We start from the raw sequence: 15,588 nt of genomic DNA on the forward strand, positions 1-15,588 counted from the left end.
TATATATATAATAATTTTTAAAAAGAATGAAAGAAGACAGCACTGAGGAGGGTAAGGCAGGGAGATTCCCATAAGTTTGGGGGCAGCCTGGGCTACATAATGAGTTCCAGACAAAGATAGACGTGATAGATGAGGAAAGGAAGTAAATAAGCTGGGTATGGTCCACTAACATAGGCTCAGCACTCAGAATCCTGAAGCAGGGTATTCCAGGACTACCTGGGATACATTGAGACTCTGTCTCAAATAAAAGAATAAGAGCAGGAAAGGGGGTGGGAGAAAACCAGGGGTCTGGGGGTTTCATTCGGCAGCAGAGCACATGTATAGCACACTGGAGCCTCAGTAAATCCCCAGCAAAGAAAAAAAAAAAAGGATAAAGAGTGTGACCTATCGAGCATGGTGGTGAATGCCTGACCCCAGCACCAGCACTTGAGAGACAGTGGCAAGATCACCTACAAATTGGAGGCCAGCCTGGGCTACATAGTGAATTTAAGGCCAGCCAGGGTTTCATAGCAAGACTCTATCCCAAAATTTAAAGGAACCTAGTCTAAACCGGGAAAGAAATGTCTACAATTAAAAACTGAGGACAGTGATTCAGTAACTGCTAACAGATAATCACGCCTTGTTACGCTTCCTGGTCCTCTGCTGTGTTTAATCCCTGTGGAAAGCAAGGGCTTCACCTTCTTTCTGATTCATTGCTAACAGAATGTCCCTGTTTTATAGTGAGTGAAAGGCTGTTAACAGAGAAGTGGGAAGACTCCAAAGGTCAGCAGAGTGCAGCAGGGCACCTCTCTAATTCCTGCACTGGGGTATGAGGCAGGTGCAGGATCCTTGAGTTACAGGTCAGAGTGGAACTAGAGTGGGACTACATAGCAAGACCTGTCTTTAAGAGGAACAAATATTGGTGCCCGAGATGCACACCTTTAATCCCAGCACGGCGGGAGGCAGAGGCAGGTGGATCTCCCTGAGTCTGAGGCAAGCCTGATGGACATACTTATGGAGCTCCAAGCCAGCCAGGGTTACAAAGTGAGACCTTGTCTCAAACTAACAAACAAAACAAGCAAACAACAAAAAGTTCACTATCCAAACTCCCCTCACCGCAGGTTATCACAGGAGCATTTCAAGGGCATGAGAAACTAATCACAGTACAGAACTCCGAATGTCAAATGTCAGTAAATAACGACAAAAAAAAAAAGTTAACAATTCAGTTTGAAGTCTCAGCGAATAATTATTGATATAGAAGGCCTACAGTGTAAAGTTTTAATAATGGCCTGAAACTCTGTTTTTGGCTGAGCTCGGTTGTGTCCGGTATGAACCGCCTAAGGTCCCCAAGGCTTTGAGAATGGTCAATGGAAGAGTGTAGTGCTCACTAGAGGAATATGGAGCTCCTCCCCCCTCCTCCCTGGTGATCTTAAATTCCTCTTTCAGAAGTGTAAATGACCCATTTCCAAGAGTCAATGGTGACAATTCTCCACCTCTTTAGTCATTTAAATAAATGGTAATTGCTGAAGGTAGATCAACTAACCACCTTGCATCAAAGGTCCAGCTAACTTGACTTGAAGTGAGGGCTGGGGACGTAAATCGCACGTCCCTGAACAAGCCCCTCTACCAGCCCATGCTCATCCCCAGCTTCTGGCCAGACACCAGATTTCTCCAATTCAATTCTCAGACCAACTCAAAGCTAAGGTGAGTGGCTGGCTTTCTCTTCGGTAATTAGTATATCTCTAATTGCATTCATTCTGTCGTCCTTGACTGTCCAAGCTCCTCCATAGCCCCAGTTTCAACTGAAGCCAACGCGGCAGGCCGCCGGATGGGAGCGAGTCATTGAGATTCTGGCAGCGCTCACCCGGTACCAGCGTGACCCGGTGAGTGAGGAGCCGCTAGGGCCTGGCCGGCGTGACACCACCTGGTGGAACCTGGGGGAAGAGTCTTAAAAGAGGGCGCTCCTCTGCTCCCGGCGCAATCCAGCAGGATCCACCGAGAGCTCGCTTCCCTCCACGGCCCAGCGTCCCTCTCCCGCAGGTAAGTGTCACGGCAGTGGAGGCAGCTTAGCAACTGCCCCGCGCTCGATAGCTCTGGCTGGGGCTGCGGTCGGAGGGTGGCGCCCAAGTTTTTGGAAGGCCTCAGAGGGCAGCTTCGGTTCGCACAGCCTGCCTGCGTGGGGTTGGAGGGGGTGGCCCCGGGTTGGGGCCGTCTGGAGGCGGCCACCCGGGGCGGTGCACGGAGATAGCTGCTCGCACGCAGCAGGAAGCACGCCCGAGCCACAGCCCGGTGCACTTGGTGCGCTCTGGCAACAGCGATGCCCACCAGCCTCAGCCTGCTCCTGGCCGCGACCCCGGCTCTACGCCTGCCCGCCCGCCCGCTCGCCCCGCGGTCGCTCACGGTCACGCCGGCAGGTCGCGCTCGGCGTCTGGCCAAGCCTGCCCGAGTCCCGCCTCGCCCGCCCCTCGGGCCACCCCGCCCGGCCCTCTCCGCGCGCTGCGCCCCTCGCAGTCCCCATCCCCGGCAGCTCGCTATTTTCACACCTCCCAGTGGCCCGGCCTGGGCGCCTGATTCAGTGCTTAGTAATTAATTTGGCGTTTCAGAATGGTCAGCGGGCTGGATAATGGGTGCATTCATACCCCGGGCTAATCTGAACAGAGGTGGGAAGAAAGGCTTTCACAGACAGAAAATGCCATTCGCCGAGCGCTCAAAGGGGCTGTCACTCCCAGAATAAATCGCCGCCGCGCCCGCCGGCTCCTCTGCCCATTTCCATACAGCCCCGGCCCGCGCCTCGGACCCGCCGGCCTCCGCCTGCGCGCCCGGGAATCACTCGCCGAGGGCCTTCGACGGGAAAGTCGAGCGAGAGCTGGACCCAGGCTCAGGCCGAGGCGGCTCGGGAAACAGGAAGCAGGGGGTTAAGGGCACCGGGGACAAAGAGCTAGATTAGAAAAATCAAGTGCCGAGCTAGAAGGAGGCGCAGCTAATTTAACACAAGGATGTTCAAGCCAGGGCTCTAAGTAAGGATCACCGGTCTAAAATGGTCTAAAACCCGTTCGCAAAAACGTCGGTGGGTGTCCGAGGTCACACTGCGAGATCCTAGGTGTCCTAAATTGCGAGTAGAATAAAAAAGGTTTAGAAACAAGGCCGGGCTGGTGCAACCCCGACCAGAGCCAGACTTTATTTTGGGTTCTTTGCTATATCCTGTCCTTCGTCCTGGGGGCCCAGGAATTCACGTGTCATTTGCACTGTTGGTCACTTCTGTCTGGACCATAGGGTCCTCTCCGGGCCGGGGGCTTTTTCCTTACTCAAAATAACTCCCACTTTGACCTCCAAAAGTCTACTGGTCTGAATGTTGGAGCCTTTCCCTGGTGGTGCCCCCTGTCTTCTGGTGGAACGGGATCTCTGCGTTCCAGCCACAGCCCTAATGCCCACAGCAGGGCTCTGGAGAGGGCGAGTGGGCTGAGATGGCTTCGCTCCATCCAGAGGGAGGCTCCAGGGACGACTTCGCTGAGGACAGGGCTTGTTGTATGTCCACCTGGCTGGGCAGATTTGGCCCTAAGGTGTTGGCTCCTTCAGTGGTTGGGACCTGCAAAGAGAGGCGCTGGGAGGAAGGGGCGGTTCTGGAAAGGCCAGGGTGTGCCCGGGAGATGGAATTCCTTGCCACTCACCAACTTCTGACTGGAAGTCACGCCTCCCTTCTGAGGCTCAGTTTCCTCGTTTGCAAAACAAGGGTAAAATGAGATCACATTTGGCCCCAAGTGCTGGAGGCCCCGGGTAGAAGGATCCCACACACTACTCACACCTCCAGCCACCAGCCCCGAGAGCACACACCCCTGGCATTTTCCCAAGTCTTCACCAACACCTCCTTGGAGTGTTAGCAACCCCGCATTTTCTCTCAGGGTGGCTCCACCCACCCCTTGCTGCAACTGGGTACTAGACTCCAACTCTCCTAGAAACTGCTTTCTAAGTGTCTCGAGATATGGAGGAGGGCATAGTCAGAACACCACATTAATTGATTTAAATGTTTATACATTTATGTTTTTACATTGCTTATTTTTACGTGACGCAGTGCGTGTGGAAGTCAGAGGACACTTGTGAGAGTCAGTGCTCTCCACCATGTGGGTCCTGGGAATCAAAGTTAGGTCATCAGGGTTGGTGTTTTTATCCACTGAACCATCTCACTGACCCAGAACACTACATTTGAGATGAACTTCGCCAAACATTGATGCCAGTGGTTACAGGGACCATAGTAAAGAAATTCAGCCCACATTGGGCTCCTCCCAAAAGACCCCTCTCTCCCAGGCTCACAACCTCTGATGGTTCTCCACAGTTCTTATCTGATCAGCAAAAGCAGACCGGTAGCATAATGAGTGGAGTCTGTTTCTAGAAATTAGAATCAAGTCGCAAGAATTTGCAGCCAATCAGAGCAGCATAGGTAAGCTCAGAATCCAGCCAGATGAGGGATGATGGCCTAAGAGGGCTGGAGGCTGACTGGATACTGAGTCCCCCAAACCAGCATGCTTCCGTAGTTGGAATACTGTCAGCACTGCACAGACATACAGCCGGGTTCAGAGGTTCCCTTAGCCAGGGAGACCTGTCCATAGCAGGGACAGGGTGGCCAGCCATAGTGGGACTTGTGCCAGTAATAACCCAGGGGTGAGCTCTGGCCTAGAGAAACCTAGCACCTGACCCTTTACCACACTGGGCTAGAAAGACACAGGCTAGGAGAAGGTGTGAAGCAGCCGAAAGAAGGACTGAAAGAGGGGGAGACCGTGGACAGGGGGAGGAAAAACCGTTAGGAGCGGAGAGGGGGCCGGGGGAGGGACAAGTCCCTATTTATGTAAGCCATTTGTAGCTGTGGATTGTAAAACCGGGCAGGATCCTCAGGAGTAATTCATAGTGTTTGGACAAGACAAACATTGTTCGGCTTTAAACAAACCTCCAGAAAGGTCAGCTTGGTTCATCCCTTTGCTGTGAGTTGCTGAGACTAACCAGATGATGAGAAAATCAGATCTTAGGGGAGGGGGCCCCGTTGGGAGGCCTCCTGAGCCCTTGGTATGCTGGGTGATGCTACCCAGTACAAGAAAGGGGCCTTGGCTCCTGGTGAAAAACCCTGGATCCTACTCTGGAGCCGGAGGACATTGGACACATCTGTGCACATCACAGGTGATAAGATCACCAAGGATCAGCCAGGTTCTAGGGCAAAGCCCAGACTCACCATGTGAGTGGAGAGCTGATGGGAAAAGTAGCTCCTAGAGGAAGAACTGAATTAGACCCAATAACCTCGGTCCCAGATATGCTACTGGACATAAAAAAAAAATCTATGTTCCATACATTTAACATTTAGACATTCTAGTCAGGACCTTCTTGGTTCACTTACCAAATAATGTTCTGGTGCCTACTCTGAAAAGTTCTGTGCTAGGTGTTTAGGATACAGGAATGAGCAGCTGTTCCTGGAGCTGTTCATCCCAGTCCAGTATAGGGTCTCCACCTCTGTCTTCTCTAAGACAATTTCACAGCTGACTTCTGCATCACCACCAGGGCCTTCCAAGCACCCAGGTCCCTCAGCAGTGAGCAAAGTGTTCCAAAAGTGTTGCTGCCATTATAGCTGATGGTTGTGACTGCATGACTTCACCAGTTCCCAGCTGGAGAGGACATTTTTTTTATTGTTGCTTACCAGGTCTTATTAATTAATAATATTTTATTAGTAATGTGGTCCAATATTTCTGTGATGTCTGAGGTCATTTCCCCATACATGCTCTCCAATTGTCCAAGGTAGTGTACATCCCTCTCAAGAGAGTGGTCCCCTGGCGGAGGTAGGAGTAGGTGTCTGGTTAACTGCTTCTCCATGAATTGTTTAGTGATTTGGACACTTTAAGGTCTTTTGAATATGATTTTGCTTTATAGGGTTAGGGGTCAAACCTAGTGCCTTTGGGCTTGCTAGGTATCTTAGTTACTGCTCCCGCTGCTGTGACAAAATACCCTGAGAAAAACAATTTAAGGGAAAAGGGGTTTATTTTGGCTCAAAGTTCGTCATAGTTTGGGGATATCACAGCAGCAGGAGCTTGAGGAAGCGGGTCACTCGACATCCATAGTCCAGAAATAGAGAGGGGCAAATGTTTGTGCTCGGCTCACTGTCTAAAATACAGTCTAGGGCCTTAGCCTAGGGAATGGTGCCACTCACAGTGGGCAGGCCTTCCCACCTCCACTAATCTAATAAAGACAATCTCTCACATACCATGTCCAGAATCCCTTCTCCCAGGTGACTCTACTTCTCATCAAGTTGACAATTGAAACTTTATCACTGAACTTAACCCCCAGCCTCTTGATATCCGCAGAAGGAAGGAAAGAAGTGGGGGGGAAGAGAGGGTTTCTATCCATACTTTTCACAAGAGGAAGTCTGTGCTCAGGGAGGTGAAGTGCTTTGCCCAGAATCACAGGATGTTAATGCAGGTGCACAATCCTGGGTCTGCTGACCACCCAAGGAGTTCCCCGTGAGACCCCATAAGCCAGGTGCTCAGCCTCAGGCGTGGCAGTGGCCCCCTAGGCTGAGCTACAGACATCAGCTGTATGTAGTCTCTGGCATCGTTCTGGGGCTGGCATGGTGGCCCTACTGATGTCAGCTTCTGTGGTGAGAAAAGGGCTCCCTCCTGCCTCCAAAAATCCTCGTTTCCTCCGACACCTTATTAAGGTTGAAATGTCCATGCACTTACCCAATCTGTTTGGAATCAGTGATCCGTGTCTGCTCTCCCCACACTGCCTCTTGGAGTCAAGTCTCTAGATTTTCTCCATGTGGTATATAAACCAGCAATACCTCATTTTACTGACATTGGGGGAAAGTAAGCTGTTCCATATAATTGAATTTTGTGGTTAACAGAAGCTCACGCCTTTAAGCATAGAAACTTTCTAATGTCATCATTTTTCAATAAAAAGAACTGTTTTTTTTTCCCATCAAAATCGCGACCCTCCCCCACCTAAATCAGCAGAGTAGAATGTAGCAGGTGTCTGGGTGGGTTTGGATGGGTGACCCACAGTCATCTCTTGGGAACCTTCATGCTGAGGCAGTTTGCTTAGTCCCCATTGCCTCAGTTTCCCTCTTTGTAATCTGGGGCAGGGGGACTAGATGAGGCCACTAAGGCCTGCTGCTGGACCCTTACACAGTAATGCCCTTGGGAGTTCTGACCTGCATCCCCAGGGTGGACTGTGATGGAGTCTCCTCTCTGTTCAGTGTGTCACCAATCCAGCTAGGTTGCTAGGCCACCGTGGAGCCTCCTCTGGGAGTTGTCTGGCCCCGTGGAAGCATGGAAGATTTCTGACCTCAGGTTATAAACACCTTTGAGTGAAAAACTCTCAAGGTGTCCCTGTTGACCAGACTTCCCTTACAGCCATGGTTCTCAACCTTTCTAATGCCACAACCCTTTAATACAATCCCTCATGTTGTGGTGACTCCCCAAGGGGTTGTGACCCACAGGTTGAGAACCACTGCCTGACAAGGGTCTTTTCTAATACCAAATTCATTCACTTGGGACGGGGTTCTGGATCATGAAGGATGCTTCCAACTGGACTCTAGCCAGGAGGTTTCCAACACCTCCATATCTATAAACAGCAACAGTTCAAAAGCTCAGAACTCAGCATTGTGAGCAGTAAGGGGAGCTCACTGCCTGTAAGAAGAGGACCCAAAGGAGAACTTGAGTAACTTGTTAAGACCTGAGTGTTACTGGCCCCTCTTTTGTTTCTTATATTTACCACAAACTTTACTTTTTTTTAATTGGGGGGGGGGGGTGCTTGTGTCATATTGGTCTAAATTTCAAGTGGATGAAATAGAGGGTGGGAGTGGCTTTTCTAAGGGCAATTAATAAATAGGAGTAGAGATGTAGTATGTATGTGCGCATGTGCGGAGGAAGCCACCTGGTATTTAGAGGCCATGGGTCAGAGACACTAAATATCCTGTTGAGGGCAGGACCATCCTGCTCAGGGAGGAATTATGTCAACGGGCGTCTCGGTGGAACCTGTTGTTAAGGAGTTTGTAGTGAGTTTTGAAGGAATAATTTCCCAAGCTTCACTAATAACCTTTCGTGCTTTTTCAAAACTATTTCTACCCAGATACACCTGCCTGTGTTCTGTGCCCACACAGATGTTTTTCTAGGCATCCTCTCTGAGGTGGCATCACTCCAGGGTCCTCTCTAAGCCAGCAAGTTTCAGCCAGGGCATCCTCTCCTTTCCGTTGTAAATGTTAATGAGTGGAATCCCAGCCCGCTGCTCAGGGGCCCCCCACAAGTTTCTCCACCCGGAGATCCATCCTTTTCATTTACACCCTTTGTCCCCTGCCTCAGGGAGGATCTTCCATCCATGACAAAGCCTCCCCACTGTGACCCAGTTTCTTTATTTTAGGAGTACTTAGGGTGGGATCTTGTCAAAAGTGTTTTTGCAAATGAAAATAAATTACATCTGCTGGGTTCTCTTATCCACATGCATTTTCCCTCCTTCAAAGAGCCCTAGTAGATGAAAGGGCTGGGTGGATTTGGGATTTGTACTGACATCTATGCTCAGCTCAACTCAGGAATCCTCAACCAAGAAGCCTGCACCGAGGGAGGCCTGACCAGGAGATGCAGATAAAGGACCCGACCCTGGAGTGAATTCAGGAGTACTCTCTAGAAGCCCTGAACTCCAGACAGGCTTGTTCCTTATGTTCTAACTTCCTTTCCAGAACCCTCCAGGCACCTGCAAATTCCTTGAGCAGTGCCCAGGTAGCCAGTCTGGTGAGCCAGACTCTCGAAGACTTGAAATGAAAGGACACCCCCAATTCTTCCCAGGCTGAGAGATCTGGCAAGTAGATCTGAGGATTGTAATTATTAAAAACAAAACAGGCCGGGGCTTGGATGCACGCAGCTCAGTGGTACACTGTCCTAGCCTATGTGAATCCCTGTGTTAGATCCCTAGCCCCGCCCCCCATATCAAACAAAAGCCTATCATATATGGAACACCCAATAACAGTCCTGTAAAGTGGGTGTGGTGATTTTCATTTCCCAATGGGTAGAGTAACTTGTTTAAAGACACACTGAGTGTGAGCGGTGAGCAGGAATCAAGGCTTAGCCTAAACCAACTTCTATTTCCCCAGGGGACACGATCAGTTGAGGGAGGCCAGATAAGCGCAAATCACCTCTGGCTGTAGTTTCTAAGAAAGTCCATATTGGAGCCCTAGGAGCCAAGTCCTCTAGGTCTGTCTTGACTGCAGCAGAGAGGTGCTCAGAAGCACAGCGGGTTCAGGCCACAGCTCACACTTCTAGCAGACCTCAAGCTCTCCCCTCCTCTCCAAGGATTGAGTGTCACCCCACCCTCCTTGTCCATAGGTGCCAAGAGTTGTGAATCTGGCGTCAGACTTTTTTTTTTTTTAATTAAGGTCTACTGATTTTATTTTATGTGTATGAGGGTTTTGGCCTGCTTATCTGTCAATGTGCCTTGTGCCTACGGAGTTCAGGAAAGGGAGTTGGATCTCCTGGGGCTGGAGTTACTGATGGTTGTGAGGTATCCAGTGGGTGCTGGGAATCGAACTGGGTTCTCTGGAAGAATATCAAGTGCTCTTAACCACTGAGCCATCTCTCCAGTCCCCATAAAACTATTTTAGTTCCCACATCTGTTCTTCTTACCAGCGGTGAGTTAATGATCTCCCTGTAGAATAGAAATAATAAAATCCTAACTCAATCTTAGGAAGACAACAGGCTCGTGACTGTTAAAGGGATCACAAGAGGACTATGGACCCAGCAGGCACAGCATGTGCCTGGTTTCAAAAGTAAAACTCACACTGGCAGTCGTGGCACACACTTGTCATCCCAGTACTTGGAAGGCTGAGGCAGGAGGATCTCAAGTTCAAGGCCAGCCTGGACTATATGGCGAGACCTTGTCTCAAAACCCAAAGCAGTTAAGACCTGTGTGCTAGTGTGTATAACTCAGTGGTAGAACACTTACTTAGCATGAATAAGACCCTGGGTTCTATCCCAAACACCGAAGTAAAAACTAAAATAAATTGATCAGTACATAAGGGAGAGCTCTTGGCTCTTTATGGGATGGAGGTCATCCAGCTCACTTCCCTCAGATCTGTACTGTCTTCTTGCCCTCTTCCTCCCAAGCTCTTGGCCCTGGCCCTCTGGGCCCCATCTCTTGGGGACACTCTCCTTTGAATCTTCATCGTCCTCACTGACTGCTCTTCTCACCCCCAGGATACCACACAGCCCACTCCCCCTGAGGACCCCTACTCCTCCTGAAGTGCTCTTTCTGCTCCATACTACATACACCTGATGCTGAAGGCAGGGCCTGCTACCCTCTCCAGTCCACCCACATTCCTTCCATCTTTAGTTTTACTTATTATTTATTTTGTAGTGTCCATGAAGTTTTATCCAGACATAGCAGCACCCATTAGTTTATATACTACCTGTGGTTTCTTTTGTGTGGCGAGCCAGTACATTGATGAATAATTGCAATGAACCATCTGGCCTGAAAAGTAGAAAGTAATTATTATATAGCTCTTTAAAATAAAAAGTTTATTGACAATAGATGCTAAATTAAAGTTGAAGAAGAAAATAAAGTGTTCCAGAAGAAATTATCTTAAAATGAGTAACATAGAAGCTTTGATCTATACTTAATAGATATTAATGTAATCCTTCCATCTTCATTAAAGCAATAGCCGGAACAAACCCTGAAGATTCCTGTTTCTTTAAGACCAGCAGCACAAGGCTGCTTTGCTACCTACACCTCCCCTCAGCCACGCTAGGGCTGTTCCCCTGCTTCCCTGCTTTGCAGATCAGAGACTCTCCCTCAGCCAGAGGCTGGCCATAGATGTCTTCAACATCCAGGTGACACCACAAACAGCACCGTGGCCCCTTTGTCTTTAAGCCATTGTTCCTTCCGGGGACTCCCCCACCCTCACTGGTCCTCATGGGCCTTGTCCTCCCTCCCGTGGTGGCGGGGGGGGGGGGGGGGGGGGCTCCTCCACCTGTGGAATCCTGATCTCTGGCATCCAGTTTGGAGTCACAGCCTCCTCAGTAACCTCCCACCATGTTTCTTCTTTGGTCTTCCTGGATTCTCTCATTAGCTCAGTCCAGAAGAAGTTTCAGAAAGGATGGAAATGCACCTTAGCAGCGTTGTCCAAAGCAGGGGTAACTGCAATTGCTCTAAATGTCATTGATTTGAGTTTCTTGATGCTGCAATTGAGATAACTGCAGATGGTTCCTGGCCAAATGATTGTGCAGCCCAGCTGTCTAATTTTCAGGCTTTACAAGGGCTGCAGAGGTTCTGTGTCTACTGTGTGCGTCCCGTGACGGTGAGGGCTACTACATACTGTCTTTCTTACATACGCCCCTCCAGCTCAGCGAGGCCTTTATTCTTCCCAGCAAGCATTGTCTTTATGTCCGGGAACAAGGACGCAAGCAGCTCCGGTGCCTCAAACCTCCAGGGTCACAGCCCCTTCCCCCACTCTCAGCTGATCAGGTCACTTCCTATTTCACTGAAACCTGGGAAGCTTTCGGGACGGCTCCTTCCTATCACAGAAGGCATGTTCAAATAGCCTTATCTTATAAACAATGGAAAGCCCAGGCCTGCCCTCCTCCCGTATCACCTTCCTGCTAGGCCCGGCTCTCTTTCCTACCGGCTTGTCATCAAGCTGACTGGAAGCCGTCTGTACTTGCTATCTTGACTTTCTCACCTCGCTTTCACTCCACAACCTAAGGCAGACTGGCTTGTGTCCCCACCACTCGGCAGTGATGGCCTGTCAAGGTCACCCATGGCTTTCTCCCTTCAGATCTTATCTTGACCTTCAAGGCATGTGCCACTGCCCCTCTTTCCTCTGAAACATTCTTGTTCGTCAGCGGCTAGGACCCCTGAGCCCCCGGATTCTTCTCTTCAGGCCACTCACAAGTTTTCCCATTGTCCCATTCTCCCCTCCCTAGCATGTTTTGTCCTCAGGTATGGAGGGCTGGAAGCCCAGAATGGTGGCTCCTCCCTCCTAGTGCATTCCTGGCAGAAACACCTGGGAATTTGCTTTCTCACCCAAGAACTCGACTGTTGTTTTGAACTCATTCGTACCCTGCATCCCGCTGCTCGGAGACGGACATGTCTTCATGGGGTGTATTTATAACCCCCACTTTGAGAAGAAAACACTTGGACATCTGTTTTGTTCATTTGTCTCCTCCAAAGGCAGCACGCTTTAGGAGGGGGCATTGATAACTGCAAAGTGCAGGGGGGAGAGACTGTGGGTTGCTCACAAACCCCAAGTTCCATAAAAACCACCAAAAGAAGAAATGGGACCATTTTGCCTAGGAGGGGGAAAACAAACAAACAAACAACACACACACACACACACACACACACACACACACACACGAGAGAGAGAGAGAGAGAGAGAGAGAGAGAGAGAGAGAGAGAGAGAGAGAGAGAGAGACTCTCATCTCCAAACTCCAAAGAGACTGATGAGACCTGGGTCGTTGGGCAAGATCAAAATGGACCAAACGTAAAAGCGGCAAAAAAGATGGATTTTTGAATGGAGGTAGAGAAGTTCTAGCATATTCCAGAAGACTCAAACTTTTTTAGATTGCAAGGTGAGACTCTCCTGCCTAACAGGAAGAACTAAAGGAGATCAGGTTAGACCTTAGGTGACCATAATAAACATGGAAATCGCTGTCTCCCCATTCCCTGCTGACACCCATTGTCTAAGCTCGGCCAGCAGTGCAGAAAAACCACAAGCCCTGTACGGGCGCTTTCAAACTCGCTGTCTCTCCAACTTGTCACCTAAGACCCACGGAAAGCTCTCAGCAGGAACAGCACGGCCAAAACAGCGGTGCTGTCTTTTAGGTACTCCAAGACGTCCCGAGGTCAGGGAGCTGAGCACCCCAATTTGTCTCTTTCAGACCCCTCCTTGACAGGATGTGTGTTCCCGGCTCGTCCTCTTATATGGAGGGCTGATCACAGCGCCTGCCCCGTGGAACTCACTGTCGTGACTATTATGGGGATGTGTGCTCATTATCTCACACTGTGTTCCCTTTATGAGGCCCCCCCAGGAGAAATTCCTGTCTGATTTTAGTACCAAGAAGAGCTGTAATTCTCTTGAGCAAGAGGTCTGTTTGTATCTCATGGACACTGGGAATTGTGTAAGGGACATGGTCTCCTTTTCATTTTGGCTGCGGGAAAGCTTAGGAACAAATTGGTAGCCCACCCACAGGAGGCGAATAGGCCATCCCAGGGTGCACTTGGCATTATTCCCGTGTCTACTTTGTCTTAGCTTTTTCTTTCCTAGCTTTCTTTCCTCTTGTATTATAGAAAACTAAGAATGTATCAGCAAAGATAAGTCAAAATCACTGGCCATCTCCCTTTCAGGACATAACTACTATTAATGATGTCTTTCTAATGGACACTTTAAAAAAAATAGAAATGACACTATAGTATGCATGTTTTTCCAATTTTCCTTTCCCATGTTATGAAACTCTTTCCACATAATTAAATGTTCTTGAAATAATTAAAAATTTTCTGTGTAGCTTCAGCAATTTAATAATGATAACTCGTATCTCTGTCAACTGCATGGCTGGCTTTCTGTCTATTATTTATTTATTCACCTAGCTGCAGCATTAACAATTGAATCAAGGGCGTTCTGCATGCTAGGCAAGCACTCTACCAGGAAGTTACGTGAGCAGCCCTGGTTTTATGTATGTTTACATAGGCAGATATGTGAGTTGGTGTGCTATGTAGTTACACTATGTATGCATATGTATTACAAATTGTAATGTTCCTGTGTGTCAACTGATTTGATGCTCATAATCCTATGAGATAGAGATATTGATAGTTCCCTTTCATAGGTGAGGAAGCCAAGGCTGAGAAAGAGGCAAAGACTTGCCAGGGCCACACAGCCGAGACAGTAGTTGGATCCAGGCACTCTGGCTCCAAACTTGTGTTCTTCTAAGTGCTCTGTGGCCTCCCAGCATACCACGGAGATTTCAAAGTCCACCATGGTTAAACATTTCTTGTATTTCCTTTCACTTCATTTCTAATTTATGTTATTTTGCCAAGTTTTAAGTACCCGTGTAAGTCACCTGCGGTCCTCTCTACCACAAGGCGGCATAAATAAACAGCACCAAGTGGCAAATGACATAAGCAGGCAAAGCTAAACACAACCCCAGAGACTAAGAGGGAGTCCAGGCTGTCCCCGCAATGACATGGGATTTATTTCCTTGGGCTGTGGCGACCCTCCCCCACCTCTCCCCAGAAGATCTGGTTTGGGTGGCCAGCTCTCAGGAAGACCAGGAGGCCTTGGCCCAAAGGAGAATGAGCTGCTGGGCCAGCCCAGCCCTGAGGCCCTTTCTTAGATTCACAAAGTTTATGAAAAAAATGACAGTAACAAAATGAAGCAGGCGACAGAGGTAATGCATGGAGCAAGGAAGCCCATGGGCCAGAACCAGGGCTGGAGCACTTCCGTCCAGGTCTGTTATTGCATCACACACTTTACATGAGAAATAAACTTAACAGAAATTAGGTTTCAAACTCACAGCCCTGGAGATTCTCACCCCTGAACTCGTGGGCTGTGGCTGCCAGACAGTCAAAGGTTACCGTTCTCATCCACAGTCCTTTTGTTAAGGTGACAGAGAGTGAAGCCAGAAGCTGGGTGGCCTGAGGACACTTCACGAGACTATAATTGGGTGAGATTATCTATTTGACAAATGTGGAGAGAAAGCTCAGGATGCTTTGAGATGGGGTATGTTGCCCAGGCGGGCCTCGAACCCCTGGGCTTAAGTAGTTCTCAAGCCTCAGCCTCTAGAGTAGCTGAAATGACAAGGACACACCACCCACAGGAGAAGACCCCCATCCCAGGCTACGAGCCCAGATGACTGCTTCCAGATTTGATTTGTACTAGCCTGGAGATTTGGGGCAAATCATCCTTAGCTCCTGAGACCTCAATGTCCTCAGCTGAAAAATGGAGTCAATTGTTACTCTGCAAAGCTAGTGTGGGAATCTCCATAGGGACACTTTAAAAAAACAGTAGCAAGGAAGTGCCTTCAGGGGACCTCGGGAGGACTGACCTGGCCCCACCTCCGAGGAGGTTCTGGATAGACCTGAGTAGGCCACCTTCCAGGTGCGTCCTAGCTTCCTGGCCCTTAGCCTAGATCCACCACAGCTTACAGGCCTGAAAGGAAATTTCCTTCTTTACAGATGGGCCTAAGGCAGTGGCAACTCTGGGAGGTTTAGGCGCTGTCCCTTGTCGCCTTACCCTAGGATCTCGGGGCGGAAGAACAGAGCAGGTAGAGTTCACGTCCCCATCCTGCTCCCCCTTCCTCACGCCTCTGGGGCTGCGTGGCCGGCCATAGGGGCACGGCCCTGCGCGCGGTGCCACCCGGGGCCACCAGGCTGGGTTAGAGGAAGGCCGGACCCCGGCGCAGAAAAGAAAACAAACACAGATGTGTTTGGCTGGGCCTCGGAGGGAGAAAGGCGTCCTCGCCCCCACCCCACCCCCACAGGGTGCGCGCGGGCCCTGCCCCCTCTCCGGGGTTTCCCCCGGCGCTCCTCTCGCTTTCTCTTTGTCTCTACTGTTCTCTCTCGGGCTCCCAGGTTCCCACCCGCTCGCTCTCGCCC

General features: G+C 49.7%; 1 protein-coding gene across 1 annotated transcript in view; it reads left to right on the forward strand.

Annotated features, from left to right (window-relative positions):
* The first annotated feature begins 1,886 nt into the window (after positions 1-1,886).
* Ntn1 (netrin 1) overlaps positions 1,887-15,588 on the forward strand; it is a 200,533-nt gene continuing 186,831 nt past the window's right edge. Inside the window, exon 1 of the mRNA XM_052756795.1 lies at positions 1,887-2,019. The gene's annotated coding sequence lies outside the window, so the exon portion shown is untranslated. The remainder of the gene's footprint in view (positions 2,020-15,588) is intronic.

The sequence above is a fragment of the Peromyscus californicus genome, unplaced genomic scaffold (genome assembly GCF_007827085.1).
Source record: "Peromyscus californicus insignis strain IS unplaced genomic scaffold, ASM782708v3 Scaffold_3__1_contigs__length_106647218, whole genome shotgun sequence".
Classification (NCBI taxonomy): Eukaryota; Metazoa; Chordata; class Mammalia; order Rodentia; family Cricetidae; genus Peromyscus; species Peromyscus californicus.